At 41.4% G+C, this 12,783-nt stretch overlaps 1 protein-coding gene across 1 annotated transcript in view; it reads right to left on the bottom strand.

Annotated features, from left to right (window-relative positions):
• Positions 1 to 12,266, bottom strand: part of LDLRAD3 (low density lipoprotein receptor class A domain containing 3) — a 113,474-nt gene extending 101,208 nt beyond the window's left edge. The window contains exon 1 of the mRNA XM_026850508.1: positions 12,212 to 12,266. The gene's annotated coding sequence lies outside the window, so the exon portion shown is untranslated. The remainder of the gene's footprint in view (positions 1 to 12,211) is intronic.
• Between the last annotated feature and the right edge of the window lie 517 nt (positions 12,267 to 12,783).

Genomic DNA, 12,783 nt, shown 5'->3' with positions numbered 1-12,783 from the left:
GGGGGGGGGGGGGTGAGGAGGGTTCAAAGTAAAGGGCAACAAAATGGGAGCCAGCGAAAAAAATACTTCAAAATGTGATCGACAACATATGTTCAGTGACAGAATTTGCCCCTGAGAAAGCAAAGATCTTCAAGCCCTACTATTTCAAGACACTAAGTCTGTGCATAGCATGTCTTCAAGTCAGCCAACTTTTTTGCCAACGCAAATAAATTCAACTTAGAAGCTCAGCAGAAAGCCAAAGAATTCAGTCCTGGATTTAAAACACTCTTGCCAGCCACTCAAGGCTGTCAGTAACACCACACAGGCACATTTCCTATCACTAACTCTAAAAGTAATCTAGGAAAGAGAACTCGGTCTACTCCTACCATACTTCACACCTGAGATTTTCACTGATGCCATTATCTGTTTGTGCTATTAAACACCAAAGACACAGGAGGACATGAGCATTCACTGCACATGGTGTTACCTATCCTGTCCTTCCTAGTTCTTACCAGGTCCTATGTATTGTCTACACACACTTAAATCTAAGTCTCTCACACTTCCAGACCTTTCACCATCAACGGCAGTTGCCAGAGTTGAGGCAGACACAGATTTCAGCTTTAGAAACTGGCAGCCATATGTCATCTAAACACCACGATGCTGGGTTAAACAACATAATGGTTTCACACCAGTGTCCTCCGCAACAGGAATGTTGGTGACGTAAGCTTCAGGAGGAGCAAGATTAATGTCAGTACTTGAGACACAGCCCAGCCTTGCAGACAGCGTCCCTTTCAGGAAAGGGCAGCTTTCTGGGTGGAATTTGACAAGACTGGAGACAGGGTTCAGCCCTGCCACAGATGTCTGATATGATTATATTACTCTGCTTTGCTTGGCTTCAGTTTCCTTTATCTGTTACTGATTGCAAATGTTCTCCTATCCCATGGGAATGCTGCAAGCATCCATAATTTGTTTCTGTGCTGCTCAGATGCCAAGGAGATGGGTACCTGAAGATACATGCTGATCAGTAGTTTTTCATATATATAAACTGTTTTTTAAGAAGTATCATAAAAATGTGAATTATTAATATGAAAACCCACAGGTGTATCTTGAATAATTTATTCCTCAGTAGTAAACAGGCAAAGTCATAACCAAAAACCTTTGAGCAGGAATGCAGCTAATACCCACTCCAGGGATTCTGATTAAAATAAGGGTAGGCTCATTCTGTTACAGACAAAACTCCAACTTCCCAAATTTCTGCCTGTTCAACTACCAACTAGATTCAATTCACACAATGACTCTATATAGATAAGTGATCCTCTGGACCTAGAAAGTTCCAACTAGTTTTAGATATAGAAATTAACTGCCCTCTTATTTACCGAGCCCCTACTCACAGGGGCTCGGTAAGAACCCCTGGTATGGTGTCAGTTTTTAATTTCCTCTTGCACGCATACATACCTACCCCTGACTTTTGTTAATGCTGGAGCATGATTTGTGGGAGAAGAAGCGAACAACTTGGGAAGCTTTAAAACCAGATTATGAATCTGTACGTTTCAAGGTATCCAGAAGGACTCTGTCCTGGAGATACGCAATGACTAGCTCTTGGTACAGGTGCTTGCACCTAGGGGTTAATTTTGACAGTCGAGCTCACTCAAACTGTTCTCTAACCAAAACATTTACTACAGCATTGCAATAATACATTTTTTCCAAAACAAGTCCAACACAGTCCTTCCAAACTGAAGTAAACAACAACACTGGAATATTTACTAAATCTACGCCAAATGAGTTTTCTTATAGGGATGCAAAAAATAGCTTGGAAGGCTCATGTTTGCAAACACCCCACTCATCCCACCTTCAAGGGCCAGACAGGCAAAGGTGGAAAGTGCCCTATTTCCCAAAAGTCACTGTCCCCTTCAAATATCCCGTATTCGGACATGCTTCCTGTCCAAAACAGAGACAACCACCAAGTATTTTAGAAGTTTAAGACATGCGAGTTTAATTTTAACAGGATGTGACAGGCCTGACACAGGTCTCTGATACAGGCCCAAAGGAAGTTAACATTGATCTCTTCTTAAATGGGAAAGCCTGTTCACAAAAGTGGGCTCCCTAATTTTGCAACCCTTGATGAGCAAACAAATGAAGTACCAACACTGTTGGGAAAAATGAGCTAAACAGTCCTTTACAGGCGGAACAACAGTTTCCCCCTGTCACTTACAAGGAGCAGTGGCAGCCAGCAGGCCAGCAACTCTGGCTTCAACCTCAGTTAGGAGGAGAAAATCCTGCCAGTGATCAGACTGCTTTTTGTATTTTTAGATTTCATTTGACTCAGCTAATTGGCCATTAAGCTCCAATAAGGTGGACATTTATCTACAGATAACACAAGGAAATTGGAAAGTAAGCAGCCTGAGGCTACCATGAAGACTGTTAACCAAATAGCAAGGCAGAGCTCCATTAAAACAATTCATCAGAAAAACTATATAGTCCACTGGCAGATTTTCAAGAATCCCATTAGAAATTTTAAGGATACCCAATCTGATTAAATGCTGAAATCTAACTCTTGTAGAAGTCATTAATAAGTAGAGAGACTTTAATTTTGAAAGCCTGAAAGTTATCAAAGCTGCTGCAGGAAAAGACAATGGACACTGCTGCTGTAAGTAATATGCATAGTTTTGCATAAGAATGGCAAAAGCATTCTATACTATCTTAAAAAAGTGAGACTGATGAAAAAGTATAGATGTGTAAACCGATGTCATCAAGCACCCACTACTTCAGGAAGACTGTTGATGTAAGAGACAAACACTTCTACCCCTTAATCTCAAATGAATCAGTTCTCCACGAAATGCCTACTAATATCTCATCTGTTCAAAAGGACAGGAATTTCAAAAAGTAAATCACTTCAGTTGCAGTGCAAATAGGAAATTATGCTGCAAAACGTTTTGTTTCAACTGGAAGGAGGAAGCAAACTGGAAGGAGGAAGCAAACTGGAAGGAGGAAGCAAACTGGAAGGAGGAAGCAAACTGGAAGGAGGAAGCAAACTGGAAGGAGGAAGCAAACTGGAAGGAGGAAGCAAACTGGATGTTGTGCTTCTTAATGGACATAAAAGTATGAAAAAAGGTCACAAACTATTCTAGACTTTTTTGGAAAAGGAAGGTTGCAATGAAAAAATGTTTCAAAAAAGTGTGATGCTGTCACAGTCTTTGTAGGAAGAAAAAAAGCTGACAACGCTCTGCCTCCAACTTGCAATTTAGAAGCTAACACTCCCCATGGAAGATTTTTAGGGTACAACTGGTACTGCCAATTTGAATTGTTCATAAATACTCTTAGCAACTCTACCATCAATGTCCTTTCTACCTTTCAGGTACTCTGCTAATGTTCTAGTCACATGTACACTCCTGATTTGTTCACTGCACACAGTGGCTCCTTATTCAGAGTTCCCAAAACTCACCTACTGCTTGCAGATCTAGAGGGAAGCCCTCCCATCTCACTGTAAAAGGACAAATGCTTGTCCTTTTTTTTTTCAGAACTCATAGGCTGAAATATTACAGAGCTTCACACTTGCTGACATTCAAAGCCAGTACATTCACAAGATTAAAAATGCTTAACAAGTAGAGGCAAATATCACCTTTTAAGAAAGGGCTAGCAAACAAAAATTTCTTAGACAATGTAAATTGGAATTCCAACACGACTTGATTTAATAAAAGGCAAGTTTAACATGCAGAACCTCAGTTACATGGCAAAGTGAATAATATGTTCATTTAAAAGTTCACAGTGGTGGGTTTGTTTGGTTCTGGTTTGTTGGTTTGGGGTTGGTTTTTTTTTTTAATTCTACCTATAACTCCATACAGGCTTTTATTTCACTCACTACAAGGTATTTGAAGTTCATCCACATGGATTTTTCTGTCTCTATCCACCTTCTTTCCACCTTTTAAAACCTTGTCTTAAGAAAAAAAAAAAAGCGCCCTTTTGGAGTCTGAATAGACAGCAATCACCACAAAATATGCTGTTGTTGCTTGTTAGTCAATTTTGAATTATGCCTAATTAGTTGAATGACTTCAGTCTTCTAAAACTGATTGAGCAGTGGAACAGTTCTTCCAGACCAGGATTTCACAAGCGCAGTTTGCATTCTGACAGCCTGAGAGGATCTTGATCTCAGCATCTGTATTGGGTCCTTCCAGTTACAGAGCAAAGCTGTAGACTGTTTTACGTGATGGCAAGTCTTTGACAAGATATGTTTCTTATTGCTGTTCAGATCATGGAAGACAATCCCCCATCCCCAGTATCACTCATTGAGAGCCCCACACTCTTCTGGCAGACAGCCATTCTCCTCAAGACAAAAATACCTGCAGTTCAGGTTCCAGTCAGACCATATATTCATTTTAATAGTCTGCAGTTCCACCCAGCTCTTAAAATCACATAGTTTTGGCCCTAGCCACAAGAGCAACTCGGGCCATTGACAGGAGACTGGTTAGCACGTTAGAAGAGTTATTTTGCCTTGAAGTTCATTGACTGCAATGTGTTTCCTCTGGAGGTCACAAAAGCTGACTAATATATCTGTTCATAAAGAACTGATGTGCTTTGTCAGGTGAAGCAAAGTAGAACTATTCTGCATACTTAACAACATGAGGAACTGCTCTACCTTATTCTATATCAGTCTCTCTAACAGTGCCCTCATTCACAAATTATTTAGCCATTTATATATGCACACCTTGCATTGTGTGTCAAGTACATTAACTGTACTTCATAAACGATCCCTGAAAAAAATGAGTCATTTGCTCAAAATGCACAATTCACTTGTAAAACTATACCAAGAACCTAGGGAGACTAAGCCCTAAGCAGTCTGCTCTAATCAAACACCACCTTCCAAACTCAGCTACAGCAGAAGCTCCACATAGCCCCAACCTGGGCCTGAACACACCGCACAGCTGAGCAACGGATCCGGGCAAGGACAGGCAGACAAGGTGCAAGTCCAGACCATCATCCTACGCATCCCCTTCCCTGCATCAGCGATGTCATATTCCGTTGAATGTAGGACCACAAAGTAGAGGAAAGGCACTCTCACAACAGACTAGGGGTACAAACTGGGACAACCAGACCGCAGGCAGAGAAAGGCAGCAGAGTGGTGCAGAGCACCTGGAAGAGAGGCAAGGAAAGATGACAATTCCTAGCCGCAGGTTCGGCCTACAGAAGCATACAATCCTAGCATGTAAGTATAGGTATAATAAGCATATATGCCAGCTTCTTTCTTTTATAAGTACAGAGTCAAAGACATGATGAGGAAATTCACATCTAGAACTATGCACCAATGGGTACAATTTCAGGTGAGGTCATGAGGGAAAAAAAATAAAAAGATGACAGGGTATTGAGATGCAAGGAGGAGGGAGGGAAGACAAATCAGGTATGGAAAGAAGCAAGTGAAGACCAGGTCATCAGTATGAAGCTTCAGAACAAAAGAACAAGGATACAGGCAAAAAGAGAGAAAGAAATGTGAATTTGACAAGAAAGGAATTTACAGTCTGAGAAATAATGGCTATTTTAAGCTGCAGAATTTAAGTTAAGCTTATAGAAAATCCAGCAGAAACATTTAATAGCCCTTGATGTAACTTACTCTTGCATCAGGAGAACGGCAGCAGAATACCAGTCCCAAGACTGTATTTATAGCTTCCAAACTCAAAAAACACAAGGTGAAGCTCTACCTTCTGTAGCCATGCATGGGCAATGATCACGTTCCCCAAGAAGCAGCTGCTAGGTAGAAGGTTCAATACAGTACTACACAGCAGGTTACCTGTGAAGAGCACCCTGGACAAGCAACAGTACTACAAGCTGCCAACTCTTGCCCTGCCTTTAAAGCACAACTTGCCAAATATATGGATTTTCATAATTATATCAATCAGTGTGTCCATATCATGCTTCACATTTTTCTAAACCTAAAACTCCTGTTTGAAAAATATTAATGACCTTACTGTAACAACAACAGAAAGAAGAGAAAGGAAAAATAGGAATACTTGAGAAAAATTCATAGTATCAAGAAAAATATATACTTATCCTTGCATCCAACCCCTATCAGCAAGACAGAACATCTCGTCAAGGTAAAGAACTATTCTGAACTGTAGAAAGATGTGCCTGTTATTTGTTACATAAAGCTCTTGACTAAAATTAGGGTAGCACTAATAAAATAAAGACGGGAAGACAGTTGGTTTCCAAAACACCTGATTACACAGGTAAAAGGGAAGAAATAGATCTTGCCCAAAGTCATACTGCCGATCAGTAATACAACCTGGAGTAGGTCCTGCAGCACTAAGACCCTGAACAGCTTTGCCCAGCAGTGTGCAAGTCTTCAGTTGACACAGATACGGCTGGCAACTGCGTTCTGTCTGGAGCTGTAAGCATCATCTGACTTGTTACCAATCGAAGTGATAAAGCCATGTAAAATATATAGAGCAAGAGAAAGGACTTCAAGGAATGAAGGAATCTGAGCACAAAGTAATACTTATAGCCAGAATTCACATCTTAATGTTTAATGGGACCACAACTTACTTGCTGCAGTAACATTACTGCATTTTATCAACAACAGAGATCAATCCCCACAGGAAAATGTTACTTAAAAATTGAACTTTTCATCCAACAAACTCAGTTGTTTCAAAACAGACTGACATAGGCTACCTCATCTGATGGAATAGGTTTCTATCTAAAATCTTCAACAGAAGAACTCTGAACTAAGAATCTTCCCCCATCATGTTCCCCAGGAACTGTCAGGAGTAATAATCTGTCTAAGTAGATGAAAGGTAACATTCCAACACCAGAGACTCATAGAAAGATGTAGCATTTGCAGATTTTCCTTTAATTTAAAAGGAAAAAAAAAATAGCAGTAAAAACTGAAAAACTGTATTTTTGGCCCTACTGAAACAAACTATTTCATAACACAACAGCATGCTTCAACCATATTGAACCTCTACACTTCTCAACCTTTAGTAAATTAAGCCTCACAGGCTGTCTGAGAGATACTAAATCCATCTTAAAACTGAAACCTCCTGCCTAAGAGGACACAGTATCAGGACCTCCTCATACCTGCCATGAGTTTATCAACCCCTAATCCTAAATAATCCCACACAGTGGGTTAAAAACTTGTTCTTGTAAAATCATTTTAGCCAAGTTTCATGCCCGCATCACCTCATTACCTCAGCTCCCTTTCACCATGACATGTCACACACCGTGATATGGCAGCTTACACAACCATTTACTCATACACAAAATGCAGCTTTGCTTGGTACATTTTCATTGTGCCCAAGTTCACAGCTGTCCAGGCCATGGCAGGATCACAGAGGAGAAAGTTCTCACCAGCCACCCTCCCGCAAATTGCTTCCATTTTGATTTTGTTCATCTGGGCCCTTTTGATTATCTACCCACACAATTCCCCAGTCCTTCAACACATTTCTCACGCTAACAGGAATTGCCTATTATTTCTCTCAAACTTTCAAAGAGGACATATTTCTATAAGCTGCAGTTAAATTAGGTATCTTATTCCACAAGCTCCTTTGCAATCAAAGTGTGGATCTCTGTGCAAGCAGCTGAGAACAAGGATGAGCACAGACACTAATGGATCCACGTAGAAATCTCCTCACTGCCTCAACACTTCCCGTATGGATGTTAAGAAAAACACACACCAAACCCAATTAAAATTATGCCATCATCTCCCTTAAAAGTTCTTTTCTTCCCAATAGCCAACACTGCATATAATGTAAGGTTGACTTAAACTGCCTTTTCATCTGGCAGTTTACTAGCACAAGTGTCTGCATGAAAAAAAAAAACAAACCAACACTCCAACACATGATCAAGTTACTACAGTCTAAAAAGTTTCTACATGTCAGATAAGCAAGTATCTGGATATGCACTCAGTCCATGGCAAATGCAAACCCTGATTCAATCGTATAAGTTAGAAGTTTCATTATCTGAGATACTAATTTAGTTAAATGCTTTCTGCAGGGGTGTTTTTTGGTTGGTTTGTTTGTTGGGTTTTTTTTTTTTAAGCTATATGTTTAAATTTTCATCTCGTTGTTGGGGTTTTCTTAAAACACATGTGAGCTCCCGCTCAAAAATTCTTCAGTCAGTAAATTTATAATAAACTGATTATACTAATGGCTGACTATACAGTTCCTCCAGCCATCACCTACTTACATTTCAGTCTGTCATTCAATGCTTCACTTTAGAAATACCTTAAAATACATCATTAAAACTGGTTTCACTTGAAATATTCCATTCCGAATCTTGGCATATCCTGTTACAAGATCCTGCCAGAGCAAAAAAGTTTGCTATAATACTTGAAAAGACAAGAACACTCAAAACCAAGCACTATTGAGACATAAGATCTTTCTCCCTCCTCATCTTCAAAACCCACCTACTGACAATGAAACTGCTTTCAAGTTCAAACCCTGAAAATGCCAGTTTAAATACTTATCAGAGAGTGCCTTCTACCGAGGTAGGACAGCCACAGCTTCAGTCTGCAGCAGGTTGGACAACTGAGCAATGACAGCCTACAAGGCTTCCTACCAATTCACAAAACTCATTAGCTTCCACACAAGATACTAAAATGGAGAGCACTGCTATCATCACAGCAGATCCTACACTACAGATTCTTCAGGCCTGCTCCATTACTGCATTTATGCTTACACAGAGAGCAACCACAGGACAGGGTATATCACAGAAACCATCCTGGTAAGATTTACCAGTTTGGAAGAATAAAATTTTTTTTAAAGCCACAAAACAAAGTCTGTCCCCAGATGATAATTTTTTATTAGGCTTTCCTACACTACTGCCCTGAAACAGAGATGCTTGAACCTCAGCTCATCATTGCTGCCTAACAAATCATTATCTCCCCGTTACAGTCTACCAGATTTACAGCTGTGAGCTGTTTTATTCCTCACCTGATAGATAATCAGCATACAAATGGAAGTAGGATGCAGGTTACTATTGTCACAATAAACACATTATAGTATCACCAGGAAATCTTTTCATCCAAAGAAGTATGGAGCTTGCTAGCCTCCCAGTGTATCAGGTACTGCAGATTGACTGCAAGCTTGTAACATTTTATTTCACATTTGTATGAAAGGTGCATTTTTACTACCTATTTTACGGTTAACAATCTCCGCTTCCTATCACAACATGTGCCTGCAACACTGCAATCATGCTTTCACCCCAAGAGCCCTTGGCAGCTGCAGGCTACTGCTGTGGCAAAGTTATCCCAAGTGGGATGGGGGGGCTGGCAGCTTCTGGGCCCTCTGACCCCACACACAAGGAGCAACAGGAACCCACAGAAGTCTGGACAGGGACACGTCCCTTTCCCTGATGCTATTCAAAATCCCTAAAGCCTACATGAAAGCCACAAAAGCATCATCTGCTTACTTCAGTCCCTGCATCAAAAATGTACTTGCAAGAGTAAAATCTGACAACAGCCTCAAATATCAAACATCCGATAACCAGAAACTGATCCAAGAGAACCAGCCTGGGGGTGCTGGCTCCTGCAAGAAATCCCAAACATTCTCCCCAGCGTGGACGTGAAGCTTTGCACCAAGGTTAGAACTTCCCAGCTGCATTCATCAGGCCTGCCGGCAGACTTAGATCTTCAGCAAATATCCAATGCTTGTTGCGTATCACCTATTTCTCCTAGTACTTTGCCAAGTTTGAAGTTTCCAGACCTGCCAAAGCTCCTACAAGAATCCTTGTCCATCTCTCACACACTGACATGCTACAGAAGGCCCGCAGCTGACTCGTGTACCGAGACACAAACACGGGTTATGGAGCACTAGACGCAGTTTAAAAGTTTTTAAGAGAACTGTTTCAAAAATACAAAATAAATCTACTGTATACACAGGACAGACTCCAAGCAGACAGTGGTTTTCTTGCCCTCTCCACTTATACAGCAGTAAAGTAGAACAGTATTCAGAAGTGCTCTTCCCGGTACACAGAGGTTTCCAGTAAAGAAATTCTACTGAAAGCAGTACCTCTGAACATCCGTACACATGAAGACCCATGTGAGGAAATACAAGGTATTTCCTTAGTAGCAGGTGGAAGTTTTAAGCTAGCAGGCATCACACATCACAGAATAATGTGGTAACATTACTCCTCAAGTAGCTCCTATGCCCTGCTTGATTTTTGGGGATGTTCTGTTTTTTTCCACACTTTGAGATGCATTTTCATCACAATTTGCAACTACATGTGCAGCCCTGCACGTTTATACTGTCTGTGGAACAGGGTCCTGATTCCAACAGCAGTACACCACAAGACTGGAAGGAACAAGACACAAAAGCCTCCCCTTAATACAGAGTAAGTTGAGTATATTTTAAGAGGTATAATATCTACATTATATATTTGGCTTACGCATCAGAAAGGTCTTTAACTGTGACATCCTGGGGACCATACTCAGCAATTCCAGCTGTGCACTGCATTCTGACACTCCAGCCAGTTGAAGACCAGCATTTAACACTTACTTCACAGCTAAAGCAGGAAGCTTTGCAGTTGTCGAAAAAATGTAATCTTCCTTTTCCACTCACTTTGTAATCATGCTTTTTAAAAGCAGTTTATTCAGCTAAATATTTGTGACTCCTGCCATCACTTCTCTCCTTAATGGACAATATACAGGTTGAAGAAAAAATTACATAAATCTATGTTCAAAACATATTCAGTAGATTTAGGTTTCTTTGAATAAACAAAAAAAAAAAAAGACGATACAGCCCCATGGTACTGTTTGCATTTTATTGGTTTGTTCAGCTATAATGTACATGCAATTCTCTGAAGCAATCCTTTCGTAAACTCCCTGTAACTGTGTGTAGCTCAGCTTGTATTACTTAATACAAACTGCGGAAGAAGATAAACATAGCTGTTTTCTAACTAACAAACCTTCTCCATTAACTTCACCCAATAACGTTGTTACAGCCGAAGTTGGCAAGTGGGATCCTTGAAGGACCTCCTGGGCTGACAGTGAGCGAAGCACCATGCTGGGAGTTGGGCTGGAGCAGGGCACAGGCAGGGCAGCAGGAAGGGACCAGAGCTGAGTGTGACCTGCGAACACCAGAAACAGCAAGAGGAGAGGCGAGCAGAGCCTGGCGGTGCATGTGTGGGCACATGCCGGTGAGCCTGATGAGACTTAAAGTGAGGCAGGGACCGGAAAAGGAAAGCAAAGGAATCCGGGAGCTCCTGTGCAGGGAACAGAGGTTGAAGCCTCAGAGCAACAGACTCTATCAATTATCAGTTGCAATAAAAAACTGAAATTAAAACAGACTGCTGTAAGTTCACACTATATATCAAAACAAGATAAAACCTTTCCCATGCAGATAAGGTCCTTCAGGATCAAAAGCACTATTTGATCCAACTCTAATATTAAGAATAAAGATGCAAATAAAAGATCAAACTTTGCCTTGCAAATCTTTACCGACACAACCTAAGGCAACAGTTACTGCTGCATGCTAACAGAACAACTATTTAGACAGAGAGCTACACAGTGTTTATTTTCTGTTAATTGAAATTGATCCCCAGGGTTTCAAGGTTTCCCATCTGTACCCAAAAAAAGATTCAGTAGGAAAAGAAGTATTTTCAGGAGTTACCAGAACTAAAATTCAAAACACAGTGAAGGCCAGGCAGAGACAAACTAATTCTCCCTGCGGGAAGCTTGCAGGGGTGCCAAAATATACAGAGGAAGCAGCAGTTAAAAAACAAATCCCCAAAGACCCCATACTTTATTCTTCAAAAGAAAAATAGAACGCATTTAAAAAAAAAAAAAAAGTTTTCAGAAAGCTGTTTGAATCTGCCCCAAAGTAAGCCAGAGCCTCTGGTTAAAGAGCTGCAGGGTAACTGTTGTGCAAGAATGGCAGTTTGGAGTGGAAAAGCTGAAGTACTAACTTCCAGATGAGAAACAGGTCTTCTTGGTTACTGCCCCCAGGCCAAGGTGGAGCAAGAGCACGGGGTGTGGGTGGCTGGGAGATCTTCATGTGTAAAAACCAGCATCTGGTAGCATGGAAACCTCCGTGCTAATCTAAGGGTGGTATTACAAGCAAATATATTCAACACATGGAAATATGTACCTTGCTAGGAGTAGTTACTTGAAATCTTGGCAACATTACTGCAGTAAAATGGAAATTAATAAGGAAGAAGGCAACACAATCCAGATAAACTAATCTGAGCTTTGCCTGAAGCTTTCCAAAAAGAGAACTGCTGGTTTTGCAAAGACAACCTACACAAGACTTACAAGTGTTGCAGGTGAAGTTTGCAGTTATGTCGTTTCCAAACAGTGTAAGTCCTGCCACGCTTCGCCTCCTTCCCACCCATCCACACCAAACTGGAAACAAACTTTTATCGCAGAAGCTGTGAAACTTATCGGTTCTGTGTGACAACAAATATTCTTTGAGGAAAAGAAAAAAAAACTAAGTTGAACTTGATAATCAGAGCTTTACCCACCGCGTGTCATCACTTCATCGCCGAGGCGCGAGCTGGAGGCAGCCCCAGCAGCGCGCAGCCGGGCTACTGACACGGCCTGGAAAGGCGCCCGCTCAGATCATGTTGCAGAAATAATTCACACCTGCAGCAAAGCTGCACAAAACATCATCAGCTCCCCGACTTTGACAGACACATGTCGACCGTGGAGAGGGAGAAAGAGTTTCTACAAAGATGCATGGAAGTAAAACCTAGGAAATGCCCCTTCAACGCCTGGGCAGGGCCCGAGGGCTTCACCTGGGGGCCGGAGCCCCCCTGCCCCGGGCCACGGGCACCGGCCAGGCCCCTGCGCCCGGGAGGGGAGACGGGGCCGGGGGCGGCGCGGCC

The sequence above is a fragment of the Athene cunicularia genome, assembly GCF_003259725.1.
Source record: "Athene cunicularia isolate RWA chromosome 5 unlocalized genomic scaffold, athCun1 chr5_part2, whole genome shotgun sequence".
Lineage (NCBI taxonomy): Eukaryota > Metazoa > Chordata > Aves > Strigiformes > Strigidae > Athene > Athene cunicularia.
Note: the sequence above shows the minus strand (reverse complement) of the source record. Positions and strands in the feature narration are given on the sequence as shown.